The sequence below is a fragment of the Myotis nattereri genome, assembly GCF_964212035.1.
Source record: "Myotis nattereri genome assembly, chromosome: 1".
Taxonomy (NCBI): Eukaryota; Metazoa; Chordata; class Mammalia; order Chiroptera; family Vespertilionidae; genus Myotis; species Myotis nattereri.
This window is the reverse complement of record NC_138075.1, coordinates 70,907,419-70,927,171: the sequence shown is the minus strand read 5'-3', so window position 1 is coordinate 70,927,171 and position 19,753 is coordinate 70,907,419. Positions and strand designations below refer to the sequence as shown.

The 19,753-nt window shown below is 44.4% G+C and overlaps 1 protein-coding gene across 8 annotated transcripts in view; it reads right to left on the bottom strand.

Moving 5' to 3' along the window:
* MEIS2 (Meis homeobox 2) overlaps positions 1-19,753 on the bottom strand; it is a 214,428-nt gene that overhangs the window by 129,098 nt on the left and 65,577 nt on the right. The gene's annotated exons all lie outside the window — the stretch shown is intronic.

The following is a 19,753-nucleotide window of genomic DNA, read 5'->3' as shown; positions in this document are numbered from 1 at the left end:
AACGCCACTCAGATTTATAGCTTCCCTGCTCCCATGGCGAGCTGAGTGGCTCACAGAAAGCTATCTGTTTTTGATTTCACTCTGTTTTCTCCAGTTTTAGTTCTTTTTTCTATTTGCAGGGTTTTGGGGTGGTTTTTTTTTTTTGAACTCTGCATTTTCTTTTTCCTGGTGTGAGTCGCATATCAAAGGCCAGTGTTGTTGGGAAGCTCCCAGCTTGCAAAAGCCACTCAATGGGATGTTATTAGAACCTACGTCACAACATGGCAGACAGTGATTAATAGCAACTGTATCAACGGTAGCAACTAAAAAAAAAAATGCCCCTCCAGCCGCTGAAAAGGGGGTCAGTGAGGTAAAAATAAGAAACGTCTGCAGGAACCCAGGGCCCAGAAATGTTTTTGGACAGTACAGCTCACTGAGATTGTGTCTGATGGAAAGCAAAAAGAAATTCCTGCTGTTATGCATACATAATACAAACTTGTACCTTCCACTGAGTCACTTATACTTACGGCAGCTACACATTAATTTAAAACAGGGTATGTGTACAACTCTGGAATCATCTTATTGATGTAATGGTGTCCCCCAAGATAACTAGCAGATGGCTTTCCACCCCCTCAATGAAAAACTGAAACAAATTGCAGGATTGTCAAAATTTTATCCTGAAGGCACACACTCTAGAAAAAGGTTGCTTTTAAATGAATTGTAAATTTGCTTCATTGCACAATATTTTTCTAAAATTATCACCGGAAAGTATTCTCTGTTTAATTTTTTAGCATATCCTTTCACAAAACACATCTGCTGCGAAGGATTTCTAATTTGTACTAGCTGCTTTGTAACAAACACACAGTTGTCACTGTGCCATCTAATGTTATTGGGGCAAAAAAAGAAAAAAAGCATATTCTCCGTCACTCTCAGCACACTAAAAAATCCTCAGCTGTTTCCGATGAGGCAAACCAATAGAAACGAATACAATCATTTGAACTCCAGATGCAAGTGACATATAGGAGATGAAAGAAATGAGGAAGGATGGCAATGTAATCAAACCAGACAATCAAAGAGAACATGGCACAGGAGCTGGAGGTGGCTGAAACCGGGGACAAAGAGCAAATCTATACAGAAATCTTGCCGGATTCTGTCTGATTATGAGGAAGGTAACCAGCAGGCTGCAGAAGAAAAACACCTCTCACTAGAGCAGAGGTTCTCAACCTGTGGGTCGCGACCCCTTTGGCGGTCGAACGACCCTTTCACAGGGGTCGCCTAAGACCATCCTGCATATCAGATATTTACATTATGATTCATAACAGTAGCAACATTACAGTTATGAAGTAGCAACGAAAATAATTTTATGGTTGGGTCACAGCATGAGGAACTGTATTTAAAGGGCCAGAAGGTTGAGAACCACTGCACTAGAGTATATGTCATAAGGTTGGCCAACCACAGAAAGGATGGATGGTAGGGTGCACTCTTAGCTTTGAAAAGTGGGAATGGGGATTGCCTAGTTGCAATCCATGTCCTCTCTTCATTCCCCATTTATTTCCATCTCACACCCCTCGTATGTGTTTGTGGTCAGTTCGCTCAGGGGAAATAAGCCCACCTTCCGCAGTACTTAATGCGGAGGATATGGCCCATGCTTTGCCCATGCATCATCTCCTCTCTGCATCCTGACCACTCAGGGAGAGGCCCTTGTTATTGGCCCCATTCCACAAAGGAAGAAACTGAGGCTGTTCAAAGGCTAACGAACTTGCCCAAGGCAACTCAGCCAATAAGAGACCTTGAAGCTTCACCCAGGCTCCCAACCACTCATTCATCACTGAGTATTTGCTTCATATCCAGAATCAAAAATCCACACACTCAGCATCTTTGCATGGTAACCTTCATGGAACCACAGAGAGCAACAAAAAACAATTATTGGATCTAGTTGGTATCTAAATAATGCAGGAAATAATCCACTTCTTCAGAGCATCGTACCTGGTGCATAAGTTTAGAGGAAGGGAAAATATGGCGTTCTAACCAATCAGACCCACATCATCTCATTAGTATTTTAAATTTATTATATTATGCAATTTCAATCTAGTAGGCTTATAATCTAAATTTTTATAGTGTTAATTTTTGCAGAAAACTTAAATAGTAACTATATATGCAAACTTTTCTTATTTCGTGCATACAACTGAGTTATGAGAATAAAATTATATACGTGTTGACTAATTTTTATTCTGAGCATGAATAAATTTTACCACTGGAATTTAGATTTCTCGAAATACCCAAGAATCCAAGCAGGGTTTTGATCTATGTATTCACTAACTAGTAAATCTATCCCAAAAGTTCCTTATAATACAACTTTTTACTATCTCTACTTACCTCGGGGAGCAAGACATACATAATATGGAATTTCAAACTATCCTTGGCTTCTTGCCTTACAAGCAGGCCAGGCAATGGAGAAGCAAGTCCAGAGTGCGATGGCCCATCTCTCATGGTTACATAGATCCTGGGTGATAAGGGTCCCAAATATCACCCAGCAGGCCAGGTCAGGCCCTGAGGGTCCCACACCACACTAACTGCAGCTGCAAGCCATGGGCCTATCCCAGGCCACCCACAGCTACCATTCATGTCACGATGGGAGGGGGAGAGAGAAAGGAAAGGCTAATTATTGAGTACCAACCTGTTCAAGGCACTGAGATGGGCGTTTTACATACTGCATTTCATCTGGTCCCCCTCCCACTCAGACAACCCTGCCCATTTTATAGATGAAGACTTAGAGATGTTAAATAACTTGCCCAAAGAAACAGCACGAGTAAGTGGACTCCAGTGAGTCAAGCCAAAGTCCTGCACACAAGTCCTGTATGTGTTACTAAGACGCTCTTCTCCCCTCTTTCACCTTTGTGTGCAGCAGAGGTGTAAGGACTGAAAGTCACAGTTTCAAAACTTTAATGTCTTTTTTTAAAAAAATATACCTTTATTGATTTCAGAGAGAAAAAGGGAGAGAGAGATAGAAACATCCACGATGAGAGAGAATCATGGGTCGGCTGCCTCCTGCAAGTCCCCCACTGTGGATCAAGCCCACAACCCAGGCATGTGCCCTTGACCAGAATCGAACCTGGGACCCTTCAGTTCACAGGCCGACGCTCTATCCACTGAGCCAAACCAGCCAGGGCAAAACTTTAATATCTTTACAGCCATTTTGCCCATTCATCTCTACTTACCCAAGCTGTGCCAATGACACAGGCGGTGATCTGCAGTACACCAATGACAATTCTAAATGAGTATCTGGGAGTAGTATCCTGTTACAGAACCATCACAATGCCACGTTTTCAATCAAATCGTACAGCATCCAGCAACTGAAATGAAAGGACCCTCCAGCTGACGGGTGGGAACAACTGAGCACCCCAAGGAGAAGACAAGCCCCAGGTTTGTGCCTGTGCCGATGGCGCTACAGAGGGCGAGGAGATTGTGCGGAGAGGGGAAGACAGCCACACAGGGTGAAGGGCAGGGCCCAACAACAGGTCCCCTCTCGGGGCTGCCAGATTCATTCCAACTGCTCACAGCGTGGCTCTCAGATATAAACCAAACAGAAGTGACAAAACCCAAAACCACGGGAGCAAACACTGGCTTTCAAGTGCTGTGGGAACAGAGACATTTGTTTAAGTAACCACTGTTTTAAAATTGCATACATAGTAACACCAAAATAAACAGCTTGGGATGCTGTTTATTTTAAGATACACAATAGTAATGTAAAGCGTGGCGCGCCCCAGCTCCGGGGCGCAGGAACATAATTTACAGTTGTAGAGCGCCCTAGGAGGACTCCGCGACACGCCAGGACTGTCTACTTCCTGATTAGATAACGGCGAAGGTCAGAACGCATTGCTCTTGGTGCGGCAAAGAGCAAACACGCCACCACAAAGCCCCCGTTCCTCCTGCTCGCTGTGAATTATGAATCGAGTCCTGTGGAGAGCAGGGTTTGCCAAGCCGCCTCTACAAAGCGCGTATTAATCACAGGTCCCGGGGAAGGGTCAAGAGCACAGCCTGACAAACCAGGGACGGAGCCTGGCTGCCGACCTGCGTTCCCCAGCCTTTCCCCTCCCCGATCTGCCACCGAAGAAGGAAAAGAGAGAGAGGGAAAAAACAAACCCACAAAAACCTTGAAAATACACAAGCTGGTTGGGGTGCTGAAACATATGTAAAACTGAACTCTCAGGAAAAACAGCTAGATGAAACAAACCTTAAGCATGATCAAAATAAGAACTCCACTGGTGGTTTATTTTAGCCAACTGGGTATATTCATCCCCATGCCTGCCTGGCGCCTCCTTCTGCCGCCATGCAGGTGCCCCGGGGAAACGCTCTCGGGACCCCGATATGTTAGTTTCTCTACTTCAGTCTTGGCCAGTGTCCTAAAGGGCTTTCAAGGCCTGCGGTCCTCATGGCCTTCCTCCTGACATTCTGGCCTTCTGTTCTGTCTCGCCACATCCTAAGGTGACCTGCCTCTTTGCCTTCACCCTCAACTGCCGTGTCATGGAATAAAAATTACTCTGATCTTATCCACAATGACTCTGAACTTGAGTTTGCCCTAAAATATGGTTTCCCCAAAACTTCTCTGCTGTGGACTGAACTGTGTGTCCCAGCACAGTTCCTATTGGAAACCCTAGCCCCATGTGGCTGTATTGTAAGACAGAGCTGTTAGGAGGCCTCTGAAGTTACATAAGGTCATCAGGGAGGGGCCCTAATCTATAGGATTGGAGGCCTCACAAATAGAAGAGGAAGACGGAGATCTCTCTCCACACACGTGCAGAAAGGCCACCTGAGGACACAGTAAGAAGGCAGCCATCTGCAACCCAATGCGGCCAGCATCTTGATTTTGGACTTTCCAGCCCCCAGAAGTGTGAGCGAATTCATTTCTGCCGTGTGAGCCTCCCCGTGTGTGGTACTTTTACGGCAGTCTAAGCTGACGAATCCACACTCTCCCAGTAAAGTCCCCCACTTTTTCCTCCTTACCAGTGTCTCTGGACTCAGGGAAGGGAGGCCAGGCTTCTCTCTTCCCTTTCCTCTCTTCCTCTCTGCTCTCAGCCCCTAAGACTTTCCACCCACTTTTCTCAAGGAGTCCGCAGCATTTGCCCCCATTCCTCTCCACCACTGTGGCCAGAAGAATGTTGACCTCTACGCCACCTCCGCGTTCCCCAATGGCTTCTGTACGCGCCAGGACGCTCCTCTCCACCCCACGGCGTGCCTCTACTTTGGAAGGCGTCTTCATATATGGCAAAGAGCCTTCTAATAGCTCTCCCCTCTTGATTCCAGTGTCATCCGTCTCCACGTCACCCGGCCCGGGTTTCGTCAAGCAGGGATGCTGCCTTTCCAAGGACACAGGCCTGAAAGTGTCCCTTCCCCGCTTCTCTGCTCTCCCTCTGTCTTCATCTGGATTTGCAAGCCCCTCAGCGGGCTCCCTGTGTTCCCAGAGCTCTGCACACTTTATAAGCCTCCCTACTCAGCATGGGTCTTTATTAAAATAAAATTTATTGTCTTGTATTATAAATGCAGCACACATTTTATAGAAAATTTAGAACACATGGGTAGTATAAAGAAAGTAAAAAGTCACCCAGAGACGCTACCCTAAGGTAGTCACTGTTAACATTTTCATTTGTTCTTCTATGCATGCATGCACCTCTGCGCACTTTTACCACACTGGAATCCTATCAGACACCCTGCCTTCTCTGTCTTAGCTCACCTGGTAATATGTTGAGAGATTATTTTCCTATCTCCAACATTTTGGAGGATATAACTTTTAATGATTACACAGTAGTCCATAATCTTCCATATGGTCTTCTGTGGTTGAAAATAGAGATGGTTTTCAATGTTTTATTCAGATACATAATTATACACAATTTTTCATAATTTCTTAAGTATACATAAACTCCTCAAAACTGAATGGATGAATCAAAACATAAGGACCTAATTAGGAATACACATCACCAGTTTAAATTCCAGAAAGATTAAGCAAATGTTTATTGTCATTATTGAACCAGATATTTCCTTCTGCTCTGGACAACGTTGAACACTTTTTTTTTTTTTTTTAGTTTTCCTTACTTTGATAGGAAAAAAATATGTTGTCCTGATTTTTATATTGATTTGGTTACTAATTATCTTGAACGTTTTTCAAATGCCTGTCGGCCATTTTTATTTCTTCTTTTGTGAATGAACCTATTCCCCTGTGGATTTTTATCAGGTGAACCTTTTCCTTACTGATCTGTACATTTTATTAAGGACACTAACCCTTTGCTTGTTATATGATGCTGCATATATTTTTGTCATTTTAATCTTTACTATTATGGTGTTTTCTTGACATTCAAAAGCTCTTGTTCTTGCCGAAACCGGTTTGGCTCAGTGGATAGAGCGTCGGCCTGCAGACTGAGGGGTCCCAGGTTCGATTCCGGTCAAGGGCACGTACCTGGGTTGCGGGCACATCCCCAGTGGGAGATGTGCAGGAGGCGGCTGATCGATGTTTCTCTCCCATTGATGTTTCTAACTCTCTATCTCTCTCCCTTCCTCTCTGTAAAAAAATCAATAAAATATATTTAAAAAAAAAAAGCTCTTGTTCTTATTTTTAATGAAATCTATCAGCATTTTTTCATTATATTTCCTTTGCTTTTGTGCTCTGACAGGATTTCACTAAATAAAGGAAAGAGAAATAGTTACACCTACTTCACAGAACTCTTAAATGTGGAACATATTTTGATGGCGAGCACTGAATGTTTTTTTTCAAACATAGTTAAACCACTAACCAAAATCCATTCATTGAATTACTCCTTTTTTCCTCAATTGACTTGAAGTGATGCCTATAAAATTAATAAACTTCTCCATACATTAGGATCCATTTGTGCATTCTTATTTTGTTCACATGATCAACCTCCCTACTGTCAGCCACTTTGTAGCTTTCTAATCGACTTTAACAATGCTCAGTGCAAGACCTCCCTCATTTTCTTTTCCAAAAATAGCTTGACATTATTCAGATGAACTGTGGAATCATTTTTTAGTCATGATCCCAGAAGAGAATATCTCGTTGGAATTTTGACTTACCAGCCAGCCATTTCAAGAATTCTCTAACTAAAACTCTTCCTCTCTCCCAGGTTGTCAGTCCCAGGCTGAGCTAGGTTCTTCCTGCCGCCTGCTTTCACCCCTCTTGCCCCTGGTTCCCCGAGTTCTGCCAAAAAAGATGAACCATGTGGTCCATTCCAGCCGCCCTCTTCCACCCAAGGCTGCCCCGCTGTGCCACCCTCATCACGCTCAGGTCCTATTCAGACAGTCCGAGAGGCTCTTTTCTGAGTTCCTCAGCTTTCTTCCCACTCTTTACAAAATGTGCCTGTCTCTTACCGGCCTGTCTACCTGTGCTTTGACCGCCATTTCACTGGCCTCTTCGTGAACCTCGCATTATCTATTGTCATTCCCTCCACTCCCCCACAAACACACCTACATGGCAGTCTCTCTCCTGGATCCCTTCCCATGCTGATGCAACACCTGACTCACCTCATGCACCTCTGCGAACAAACCCTGCCACTCCCACACACTGTCCTCTGTTCTTCCTTGTTCCCCTTCCAACTTTTCCTGCGCACTACCCAGTCTGAAGAATTCAAAGGGAGGCCATGACCCAAGTGCCAAATCCCAAGGTGTATTTTTAGTCATCATTGTCCTTGATCTTTCTGCAGAATCTACTTCCTCCACTTCAAAACTCCTCTCTTGACAATATCAGATTATGCTCACAGTAGTCCAATTTATCTCTGCTCATTACTTTCTCCCTTAGATTATATCCTTGCCCTGGCTGGGTAGCTCAGCTAGTTAGAGCATTGTCCTGATACACCAAGGTTGTGGGTTTGATCCCAAGTCAGGGCCCATACAAGTATCAACCAATGAATGCATAAATAAGTGGAACAACAAATTGATGTTTCTCTCTCTCCCTCCCTCTCTTATTTTTCCTCTCTCTCTACCTTCCTCTCTGTGTCTAAAAACAACAACAACAACAAATCAGTAATCTTATATAATAAAAGCCTAATATGCTAAGTGTCCGGTCATCTGGTCATCAGTTCAACCAATCAAAGCATAATATGCTAATGTATGCTAAGGCCGCTCAACCGCTCGCTATGACATGCACTGACCACCAGGGGGCAGATGCTCTGACTGGTAAGTTAGCTTGCTGCTGGGGTCCGGCCAATCAGAATTGAGTGAGATGGGCCAGACACACCCTGGAGCCCTCCCAAGGTCCCTCCCCAGCTGGCCAACCTCCCACATCCCTCCCCAGCCTCAACTGTGCACTGGTAGGGGTCCCTTAGCCTGGATAGCACCCTCTCGCAATCCGCGCTGAGTCCCCCCCCCAACCGAGTGCACAAATTTTGTGCACCAGGCCTCTAGTAATAATAATAAAGAGCAGCCCTAACTCCCAAACTTCCACAGAGGTTCCCCACCTGGATGGCTATCTGGCTTATGTGTCTAAACCTAGGGCGTCACTATACCTTTCCAAGCTTTCTCCATTCTTCTCCCATACACAGTCTCGCTTTCACCAAAAAGGATTCAGTTTTAAGAGCTATAGAATCCACAAATCTCTGAATGTAGCATCAAAGGTACATCCAGGTAGAAATATCTTCAGGGAAATAAAAAAAATTCCACTATTCTCGTGCTGCAATGAGCTCATCTGAGCCTCTCACAGGATCTTGCCTCTTTCGAGTGGGCCTGTGCAACTGCCACATTAGGGATGTAAAACTGCTCTTCCCACCAGCGTGGCCGGACGAAAAGTGGCTGGCTGCTGAACCAGTTAATTCTCAGGATGAAGAGTTTATGGACAAAGAACAAAGATCTCCAAATCCCCACGGAGTTTGGTCCAAAGCGGTAATAATACAAGTGGGAATAAGTTTATTGGGAAGTTAAGTTTGCTATCCTCCAGTTCTTTCTCTTAAGCTGGAGTTAATAAAATTTCAAAAATTCCTTTGATTCACTAAAATTGTGCTACAACATGAACGGTCCAGAGGGTCTTTTGGCCTTTTCCTTGTACATGTCATGCTGACTGTTGAATTTGATTTTCATGCCAAACAGACTTAGGTCAAAAGAAACAAATATTTTTCTTTGAAGAGTGTTTTCTCCATATCCAAGTTCATGTTTCATGGAGCTAAGTCAGAGCAAATTAATTATTTTTAGTTAATTATATCAAAACATGAATGAATATCATTTATACTTACATAGTGTTCTCCCCTTTTCAAAAGGCTATTTCTAATCTCAGCTAATCCTCAAAGCAACAAGGTGAGAAAACCAGCAGTCAGAAAATTAAATGACTTGCCCAAGATAACTCAGAGAGCAAAAGGCTGCGTTGAGCCTGGGATCCTGGTTACGTAACTTCAAATTGGTCCTAAGTCTGCTGCCTCCGGTGTATATATAGTCTTGTAAACAGAAGGGATTCCTTTCTCCATGCCCTGAAATATTTGTTTATTTTTGTAAAGAACAAAGAATTAAGAGATTGTCCTAACCATCTCAAGGTAGGAAAGGCACTGATTCTTCTATGAATTACAAACATTTCCATTGTCTCCTCCACTCAGGTCTGACCATAAATTCAGGAAAATATAAGCACTCCCTCAGTAGGCAACTGATTACATATACATTTTGGAGGAGGTGGGGCATTTGGGATAGACTTGGACAAGAAAGTGCAGGCAAGTAAGAACTAGAGAACTAAATCACACTTTTCCTTAAACTTGCTCTGCAGAAATACATAAATTTCAAACTGTTTTGAAAGAATTCTCAGGCTGACAACCAGTCATATTAAAAACGGACGCCTTTCCACGTGCTCATATTTGGCTATCACTTACATGGTTCACCCATGAACATAAAAGCTTCAGGATTAAGCGATAAGAAGGTCTTCATCCAGGTACCATCGAGTAACCCGTGGGACCCCCACACAGGTCTAAATTTATGTTTTCTTAGATATTAACACAAAAACTGAACTGAGCCTATAATTGACTAATAATGATCTCGAATTGCCCATATCCTCTTTTCACTTTTCCCCCCCCCAAGTCACTGTGAGGCAGGGTTTAAAACGAAGTGTATCAACTGACGAGCTGTCTGCAGGAATCCTGAAACACTGAAATGGACCCTGTAACTTTCCACCATGGGGGAATAAGGCTGCCTTCACAGGGAGCTCCAATGTGTCACCAAACCGACGGGGACTAACCCAGCATGTACCTTTCCTAGTGATAAGAGCCTTTTTCTTTTTGCAAGACTAGTGTGGTACGCCCCCTCCCCCCCATACATTTGGGCTGTTTATTGTCAACTTATGACAGGGTCACACAATGTGTTCAAGGTAAAACATAAGACATTTGAGGATTGTAGAGCAGCCATAATCTAAACTATTAGTTACGAAATCGCCAGATTACTTCCATCAAAATTAATTTTAGAATATTTGTGAATATATGGGCGATGGTGCAAGAAGCAGATATATCTAGATAGTTATATTATAATGTCATGTTATATTATAATGACTGAGGTATTAAAATGAAGAGCAGCAACAAGTTTTGGTACTGGGATTAACTGGGGTGCCCTTCCTTATCTGACTTATGTGAAAAGTAGATCAGATACCAGGGAACTGGGGGACAGGGTGGTTAGGAAAGGGCTGATTAGTGGCTCATGTTAATTTACTATGATGTTCAGAATAGCTGGGTAATGACATTCTCTTTATTTCTTTTCATTTCAGAACCCCACAATAATAACCTCTTGAGTTGTGATTTTTCTTTTTGTAGATAATCAAAGTCAGGTTCAACAAATATTCATGTTATCTATAATAACCCAGAAGTAAAACTATAGTTTAAGAAAAATTATCTGCCATTATATTGTGACTTGACAACTTATCCACTATCAGATAAAAACAACGTAAATTAGTTCTGGCAGATTTGGGACTCAGCAGTTCAAAATATGAATAGCAAATGTAAAAGCCTGAAAATAGCATTACTATTATGTTTTAAGAGGATAATACACCTTTAAAGGGTGCCAGTGATTACTTTGCATACTGTAAACAACGGCTGCCAATCAATTTAGAAAGGGGTACCCAGCCCGCAAATGTAATAAGGCGAATTCCATTCAACCAACCTAATGCTTTCTACCCACGTCACTATTGCTTAACAACAGCGGTGGGGCTGGATATCAGCTTCACACTTCATAATCTGCTCCAAACTGCAAAAACAGATCACAGCGTGGGGAAGGCAGGGCATTTCCGGGAGCCCTCAGAAATCTGGGCAGTAACCGTCTCTAAAACCAAAATTAATCCTGAATGCTCAGGTCACTTTATGACCCTACTGGGCAGCAAGGCTGAGTGCGGGACAAGGAGCGACCTCACAACCCAGGCCACGTGTCCTTTAACTTGCAATAACGCCGCCTCCCCACAGAATACACTTGCAAACTGGGGTCATGTGGAATGAAGAAATGGAAATGTTCTCGATGATCTGAATGAATATTCAGGGTTTCACTAAACAGCACTTAATGGCAGTCTATTCTTAGAGTTTTTAAATAGCTGAATATTCAGATACGCACATGCTTTCTGTTTTCTTTTACTCAAGGTTCTCAATTCTCCATCTCCTTATATTCTTTAATGTATTTTTAAACAATTATAGTTAGAATATTTTATAAAATTGGGTGCTAAACTTTGAGCTAATCATTATTTTAGTTTCTTTTTTATGGCAATTTAATAAGCATTTCATTCTTCAATCTTCTCCATAGCTTATTTTTAAAATGTGTCTGTCAGCTAGTAGCTCATAATCTGGGACTTAATTTTTTCACTCTAACTCAGCTGGACTTCTTTTTAAACAGGATCGTCAGATGTACTTTTGAAATGTCCTGACCAGATGTTTTTGCATTGAGGAGACCACACATCGCATCCCCCCATGAAAGGCCGCCGCCAGCACCACTGTACTGGGACTTTACCTCAAAGTCATTCAGACTGTGGACAAAGGCTGCTGAGTCCCAAAGACATCCGTCTTTCACATGCAGAACCCCTCACAATCCAATTCTAAACACCAACGTGGGACTCTGAGTAAAAGGCTATGACACAGCAGGATGCAATTTTTTTTCTCTCTCTCTCAAGAGAGACAAACTAAATTTAGTTGCGATTTTATTTCTTCTAGAGGCGTTTCTAGGATTCAATACAACGTTAAGTTTTGGGCCTGTCTCTTTAATTTGAGAAATTGTAAAAACGACGACAGATGGCACATGGAACTGACTTATGTCCTCTATTCTTTACTGAAGAAGGGAGTGCAGAGAAACTTTGATAAAGGCAGAAGCTACAGTATAGGCAGGTCGCTTTTAAAATTACCCAGGGTCAGAACATGCCGGCTTTCTTTACATCCAACCCACACTGTTGTAGGTGGCCACCAGTGATCATAGCCCCCACGCTGAGTCCCCTCCTGTCCCAATAAGGACATGATGGATGTGCCATTAGCTCTGAACCTCGGCAACCTCTGAAATGATCACTCTTCCCTCCCCAATCTCCCGCCCCCACCCCTCAAAATCATTATGAAATAAGAAGAACGCTCAAGCTTACAGTTAATTGGAAACATTGCCAGAGAAGAGGAATGCTTAGGACAGCATGTCCACAGGAAAATAAATTACCCAGCATTGTTATTTAATGCATTGTGACATCATTTCCTGAAATTAAATAGAGATGACACCAATTCAGACGATCTCCAGTATAAGGTTCTATTCAAATAATTCACAGATGTTTTCTGCTGGCAAGCAGCAAACAATGCAAAGGCTGGGGCCTGGGCAGCCTCGCGGCTGCTGTTGCTGCTGCTGCTTGTGGGAAGCTCTCCCTGCTGGTGTTTTCCAGCTGAGTGTTCCGCACATGCGTTTCCACACAAGCATTTCTCAGGCATTAAGCCCCACTAGTATGCAGTGCACATCTGTATCTCGGACTGTGGGAAGGGCCATCTCTCACTCTGTAAGTAAGGGTAAACATTTTCTATTTGGTATTAATTTGGCCCATAGCAATTAGCATTAAGTAGACCAACCTCAGAAGATACCCACTTCCAAGTAGAAATAATGACTGTCCAGGACACACTGGTTGGATGAGCCATTTGAGGCCCCTAAAAAGATGTCCAATGATGGAAGTGATCACAGTGTCCCCGTGGACATCCTTGTGGAAATGGGCAAGTGGAGAAATCAGGGGAGAGATGAACAAGGTGGACAGCAGTCCCTGTCACCCTTGGAAACCCAAGCACACAACCGGAAGACCCAAACACTCACCATTTGTGCAACACATTGTGGTTCACAGATGGACTGTCATCTGAGCCACACAGCAACCCAACCAGCTAAGCAGGACACCCATTTACTATTTTCATTTTTAGGCAAGGAAATAGGCGCAGAGGTTGAATAGCTTACCCCCAAGGTCACAAAACTCAAACCCAAGTCTTCTCAATTCACCCTCAGTGGCCCCTTTTCATGAAAACATACTGTGCTGTCTCTCAGAAAGCCTGGACTTGAGCCCTCTGAGGAAGCCAGAGACTCTACATTCTGCTCCCAGACTGGACCCCTCCCAGTGAGCAGAGCATTCTCTACGAAAAGCAGGCCCCAGCTAAGGCATTCCGAACTACCCTGTAGCCAGCACCTTCCTGACCCCGACTCCTTCCCAGAAGGCTGGCCAGGATGCCCTGGCTTCCCACTGCAGCGGGCCTCCCAGATGCTGTCAGCGCGCATCACTGAACAGTCAGATGTGTGTATGGCTCTAGAAGGCGGGGTGGAGACTATGTTCTCTCCTGCTGGGGGCACTGGGGACTCGTTTGGCAAAACCTGGTCTCCCCCCTCACACAGTCCCAGGAAAGTAAGTGGTAACTTTGGTTACCTAGTTCCATTGGACAAAGCTTCCTGCTAGTCATTCAACTAGATTAAAATAAGAATTACAGTTACTTTGCATTATGTACTTATGCTGTCAGAGCCAGGCATGGGGCTGAATGCTTTATATTATCTCATTTAATCCCTGCACTAACCCTAGTGGGTTGTTCTAGAATGATCCTCATTCTATCGATATGAAAATGAGGTTTAGAGAGGGTAACTGCTCAAGATCAAGAACCTGCTGTGTTTCAGATTCCAGGTCCTGTAGTCTTAACCGCAACATTGTATCACCTCATTTAAGAAAGAAAGCCATCTGGATTGACAAAAGATGAAGAGAACTAGTTGAAAGGCCATAGTCTAAGTCAGTCTCTCTCTCTCTCTCTTTCTCTTTCTCTCTTACACTCTCTCTCTATATATATACACACATGTATATATAGCCTATAAAATAAAAGCCTAATATGCTAAGTGTCCGACCATTCGTTCGACCATTCCACTAGTTGCTATGACTCACACTGAGCACCAGGGGGCAGACGCTCTGACCGGTAGGTTAGCTTGCTGCTGGGGTCCAGCTGATCGGGACTGGGCTAGACAGGCCAGACACACCCTGGAGCCCTCCCATGGTCCCTCCCCAGTGCCGATCATCCACTGGTGGGGTCCCTTGGCCTGGCCTGCATCCTCTCGTAATCCAGGACCCTTTGGGGGATGTCGGAGAGCTGGTTTTGGCCCGATCCCTGCAGGCCAGGCCAAGGGACCCCATTGGTGCACCAATCCATGCACCGGGCCTCTAATACACACACACACACACACACACACACACACATACACATACATACATATGAGATCACTAAGCTGACTGTCATATGGTCTTGATGGACTCGCTGGAGAAGTGACAGAAGTTTCTGTAACGTTATGTGGAGCTCTATTTACTCATAACTTGGGTGCATTGTCTCTATAGGGCAAAATACCTTAAGACACATTTTTATACCCCACAGAGACTTTTACAAAACCCCATAAAGCAAACTGATAGACCAGGAGTGAACCGAGCGAACACCTGAGAGGCGTGGGGCGGTGCCCCTCCCCCTCACCACCAGAGCCACCCAGATGGGACAAAGCCTTGGCCCTGAACAAAGGGCAGAGTTTTCAGAACCTGCAGCTTCAAGAAGGCTGCCTGATATTATCTCACTTTAAAGTAAATTTGCTTCTGATTCTGTGCGCATATCTTTGAAAGAAGCCCCACATCCCCTAAGTGTGAGCTTTATCCCTATGTTTTCAAATAAGAAAACCTTTAGTCGGAACCTGGTATGAGCAAGTGGTGTCTTTGTGTGTGAGCACTTCCTGTTTTCATTCCATGATCAAATATATTCTTTGCAGCACAACTAAGGGAGCCCTTGAAGGTGGCGAGTGAGGTGCCTGAGAGCCTAATTGAGCGCACTAAGGGCTTCTTGCCATGGAGGAGTTTTTCATGGTTATGAATAAACCGGTAGCCTGGCTATGATTTCTTGCTGTTTCTTTCTTTAACTATCTTTGAAGTAAAATAAAAACAGTTGTAATGGCAGGCTTACTTTTATGATATCATAATCTCCATGTGTTAGTGAAAGGAATACATTTCCCTAGGATTTCCCTAAGATTTTTTATTTTCTTTTATTTTGATTTTATTTTTATTTTTTTGCCATTGGGTACTTTCCAGCAAAAGTACATACATTTTCAACAGATTATTCTTTCTTCCATCTTCACTCAATTTCTTAGTCTGAGAGCCTGGCACAGCCCTGTAGTCTTAACCAATAGAAGAGGGGGTAATAGTATATACAACATTTTCAGTAGTTGAGTTACTAAATATATATATATATATGGATCTATTTCTTTAAGATTATTGTGGGTTTCTTAAAAGACATTTTGGAGATCAGTAGTTAGAAAATAGAACCCAATTACTTAGCCTCAGATGAAGCAAATTCAAAGTGCTGAATTCTGAATATACAAATTCCTCAATTCCTTCAATAGTTTGTGTATGTGCTCTTTAATGCCACTGCGGACTTAGTTTAAATGCTTTCTCCATATAATCAATTAGCTGTGAGTTCATCACCTTTTCCCCTAACGGTGGTGATGCACAGGAATCTGAGAGAGTGTTTTAACTGTTACAGTTGTAGTGGAGCCTTGTTCTTCCAAGAAAACGGAAGGTTAATGATTTTTGTCATATTGGGACTGAGACTGGACAATTGCTACAGTTGGCCTTTGTTGAGATGGGGCTCCTCTCTCTCTGGGTCTTTTGAGGTATTCAGAATAGGTGACAATAGCTTGCAGTTGAGAACATATGTAGAGAGACCCCTGTGGCTTATTGGGAAAAGTTGCTCCATGCTGGTTGGGTGTTTGGAAAAAAAAATACAACCAGAGTTCTTTTATGTTCTGCTAGTTAATGAATGCATGAGTGTCAAAATGGGCCAATGGCCCATTCAGGGGGCAAAGCCTTAGCAGCCCCCTTCTTTAAGAACACATCCTGAGATGCAAAATACATTTGCTTAACAAATTAAAATAATGAGATAATTCAATTAGCCTCTCTTTTTAAAAAAAAGAAAGAAAAAAAGGGTACATCGGGGATTATTGTAATACAAGACCAGGTCATACTGCACAAAAGGGAACAAACCAGTTTGAAATAATGTTGAAGAGACTAATAATGGAGGAACCCACACTGAATCATGCACTTGTGAAGAAATTTACATGAAATAATAATTTAGACTACATCTATTTTCAGTGAGCTAGAGCCAACATTTCACTTTGAAAGCTGAAATTAATTAAAATACAGAGAAATATAGTGGGGCATCTCTCTTTCCAAGGACTTCCCCATGCCTGTTAGTGCACAACTAAGAAAAGAAATCTAAATTAATGTTTCGCTGGTTAGGGGTCTCTATTCTCGGTTTCTGAGCTCAGAATTATAGCCGAATAAATCTTCCAGCTCATTAAAGATTGGAAAGTAAAAGTTTTACAGGACTATCCTCATCAAAGTTACTGAGCCTCTTCTCTGCAGTTGTGTGTGTGTGTGTGTGTGTGTGTGTGTGTGGTGGCGGGGGAGGGGGGGGGGGGATCTGGATGAAGAGAGAGAGATTTTCAAAGGGGAAGCCAAAGAGAATTTCCTTAGGATCCAAGGGAGGTGCAGAAAAGGCAGAGGAGGGAACCGAGAGGGTGACTGGGAGACAAAGCTGGTGGGAGAAAGTAACGACAGGGCCCAGGGCCATGCTGTGAAGGAAGCTCCTGGGGAGGAGGAAAGTGAAGCGCTTGGTGGGAAAAAAGGGCGGGGCGGGGGGGAGGGGGACAGGAAGAAAGGATGACCAGAGGCTGGGATGGAGCAGAACCAGTACCTGTGAGCGTGGGAAAGGAGCCTGCCACGTGCGCCTCTTCGCTTGAAAAACAGGGAAATGGCAAATGCAGAGAACGTAAGGGACCTCAGTGAGGCTCGGCCAGGACGGAGGCAACCTGAACTTGACATGCCAGTTTGGCCACACAGTCCTGGGTAGACATGTCCATCACGGCCCTTTCCGAAGTGTTTTTTTTATCTGTACATAAGGTGCCTATCTCCCACACGGGAATGTAATTTCTGACAAATGGTAACACAGTGCTAGAGAAGCAATATGATTTCTTTTTTAAAAAAGGAAATGCCAGTTTCTGGACTCCTGGCTCTGGCTCTGTGGTCTCCTCTCCCTGCTCCAAGGACAGACACTCATGAAATTCCGTTGGAGAGAGAATTCTGCACCAAGCCTTGAAAACGGTTAACTGGTTGGAAGCACTCGTGGGGTGGGGATAGGTCTTACAGCTGCGCCACAGAGAGAACCCAGGCACCTCTGGCCCACCCACCACTCTTCGCCTGTGGCCATGGTGCAGGGTGGGTTCCTGCTGGGAGAGGGACAGGGCGAGGCCCGAGAGCCAGCGAGGGCTCTGGACGCTTGCATGGGAAATTCAAATCACAGAATCCGAGGGGTAAAGGAGAAAGCTGTCTCGAAGATGGAGGTGCAAAGAGAGCCTCCTCCATTTGGAAAGGCTGGAGGAGCGGGAAGCTTTACAAACAAGAGCACAAACAGGGCTTTGCTTCTCCAGAGCCCCCTCCCTCTTTGACTCTGAGTGTGTTGATGGCAGCGGTTGAGAGATTTATATGCAACTGTTAAAGGTGATAATGATTTGAGCAGTCATCATAAAGTGGTGGGAAAAGCCTCGATTTGGGGGAAAAGGAAAGCTGGGGTCCTCATCCTCCCTAGCTTGACCTTGGAGCTAACCACTTCCCTTTCTGGGTCTGCTTCCTCATCTGTAAACAGAGCAGCTGAACCCTCTAAGATTCCACTGTGCGGGACACCGGTTCTGATAACGGAGGGACATGTTTGCTGGGAAAGCAGTTGCTGGAGTCTTTGTTTTCGGCCCAGAAAGACTGCGTGTGAAGGAAGGCAGAGGGAGGAAGCCGAACAGGTGAGCTTGCCAGCCTTCCAGGGGCCTTTCTTAGTTGCTACTCTAACCAAACAAACCTCCCGTTAAAGATGAGAAACCCCTCCCCTCCCACTCCCTCGACTTCCAGATTAAAAACATTTTACAGGTTAGTAAATCTCCAGCTGAGGTGATGTAGCAAAGAACAGCTGTGAAGTAATTTTGATAATGATGAGAATAATAACCACATGGAAAGGTTCGGGGCTCCGCCGTTGCAGCTTCAGTGCTCCTGAATAGATAAAAGTGATTAAATACTCCTGATTATCCCTGACCGATATGTAATGGATTTACAGCCCTTTCAATTAGTCAGTATTTGCTTAGGACTCATTATTTTGTCTTTGGTTAAGTAATCAGCCCGGAGACCGCATGTTCCGTCTAATTCCTCTGAGCCGAGTCAGTGCGGGGCCCTGACCTTTGAAATGGCCGGAGCTGCAAGGCAAGAATAACCACCGCCCCGGCGGCCTCGGCGGGTCCCCCCGCTAATCCCGGCACCACAGGCCAGATCGATACACCTTAGTTTGCTACTAATGTCCTTACATCAAAATGGCCGATTTAGGAGCGTGAATCTATCACTGGGCCCTCCCCGCCGCCCCTCCGCCCCTTGCCCTCGGCAGCCCTGCCGGCTGAGCGGATCGGCAGCCGCCGCCATAAATAAAAGTGGAACCTTGTCCTGGGCCCGTGACACTGTAACTAATGTCATTCAGCACGGCAACACGCAAGCTGGATCGTCAAAGACCTTCAGCTTCCAATGTGCTCCTCTATTTGTAAGCATTCGCCCCAACAGAATGGCCTGAAAACAATATGGTAGCAAGAAACAGCCTCTGAAATCGTCACCATTTCCCCAGGATTTCCACATGCACAGGAACATAGGAGAGTGCCCAGTGGCTCTGTAAACACTACATTGTCATTTTTTTTTTTTTTTTTTTTTTTGGCCATGGGAGTCTTAGAGTCAACAGTATATACAGACACATGAAACGGACTGCAAACAGGAGGATCAAGATAAAGTGTTACTTTAAAAGTGTTGCCCATGGTTGATCTTTTCCCAGAAGTAAAGAGGGTTAGATTCGAAGATAATGGATTTGAACAGCTAAAAAAAAAAACCCCACACCTTTCATCTCCATCTTACAAACAAGGGCATGAGAGCACCTATCACCTCCTGTGTGTGTCTCCTAGACACATGACATGTCCGCAAGCTGCCTCAGCGATCACAGGCACGCTTGGTACCATGAGCTTGGACATGCATGCATGTGGCCAGGTGCCGCCTCCGCCTCCGGGAGGAGCTGGCCCTCGAGAAGAGTGTGGTCGGCATTGCGCACAGACGGACGAGGGAGCTGCTCACAGCCCTGTGCCTGGGTTGCATTACCTAAAGTTGCTCTCAGCCCTCTTAGCATACATAACTAACGTTCAGGGTCCTGCATCATTGTGAATCAGGTCCATTCCCGGCCTAGTCTCACGAAAA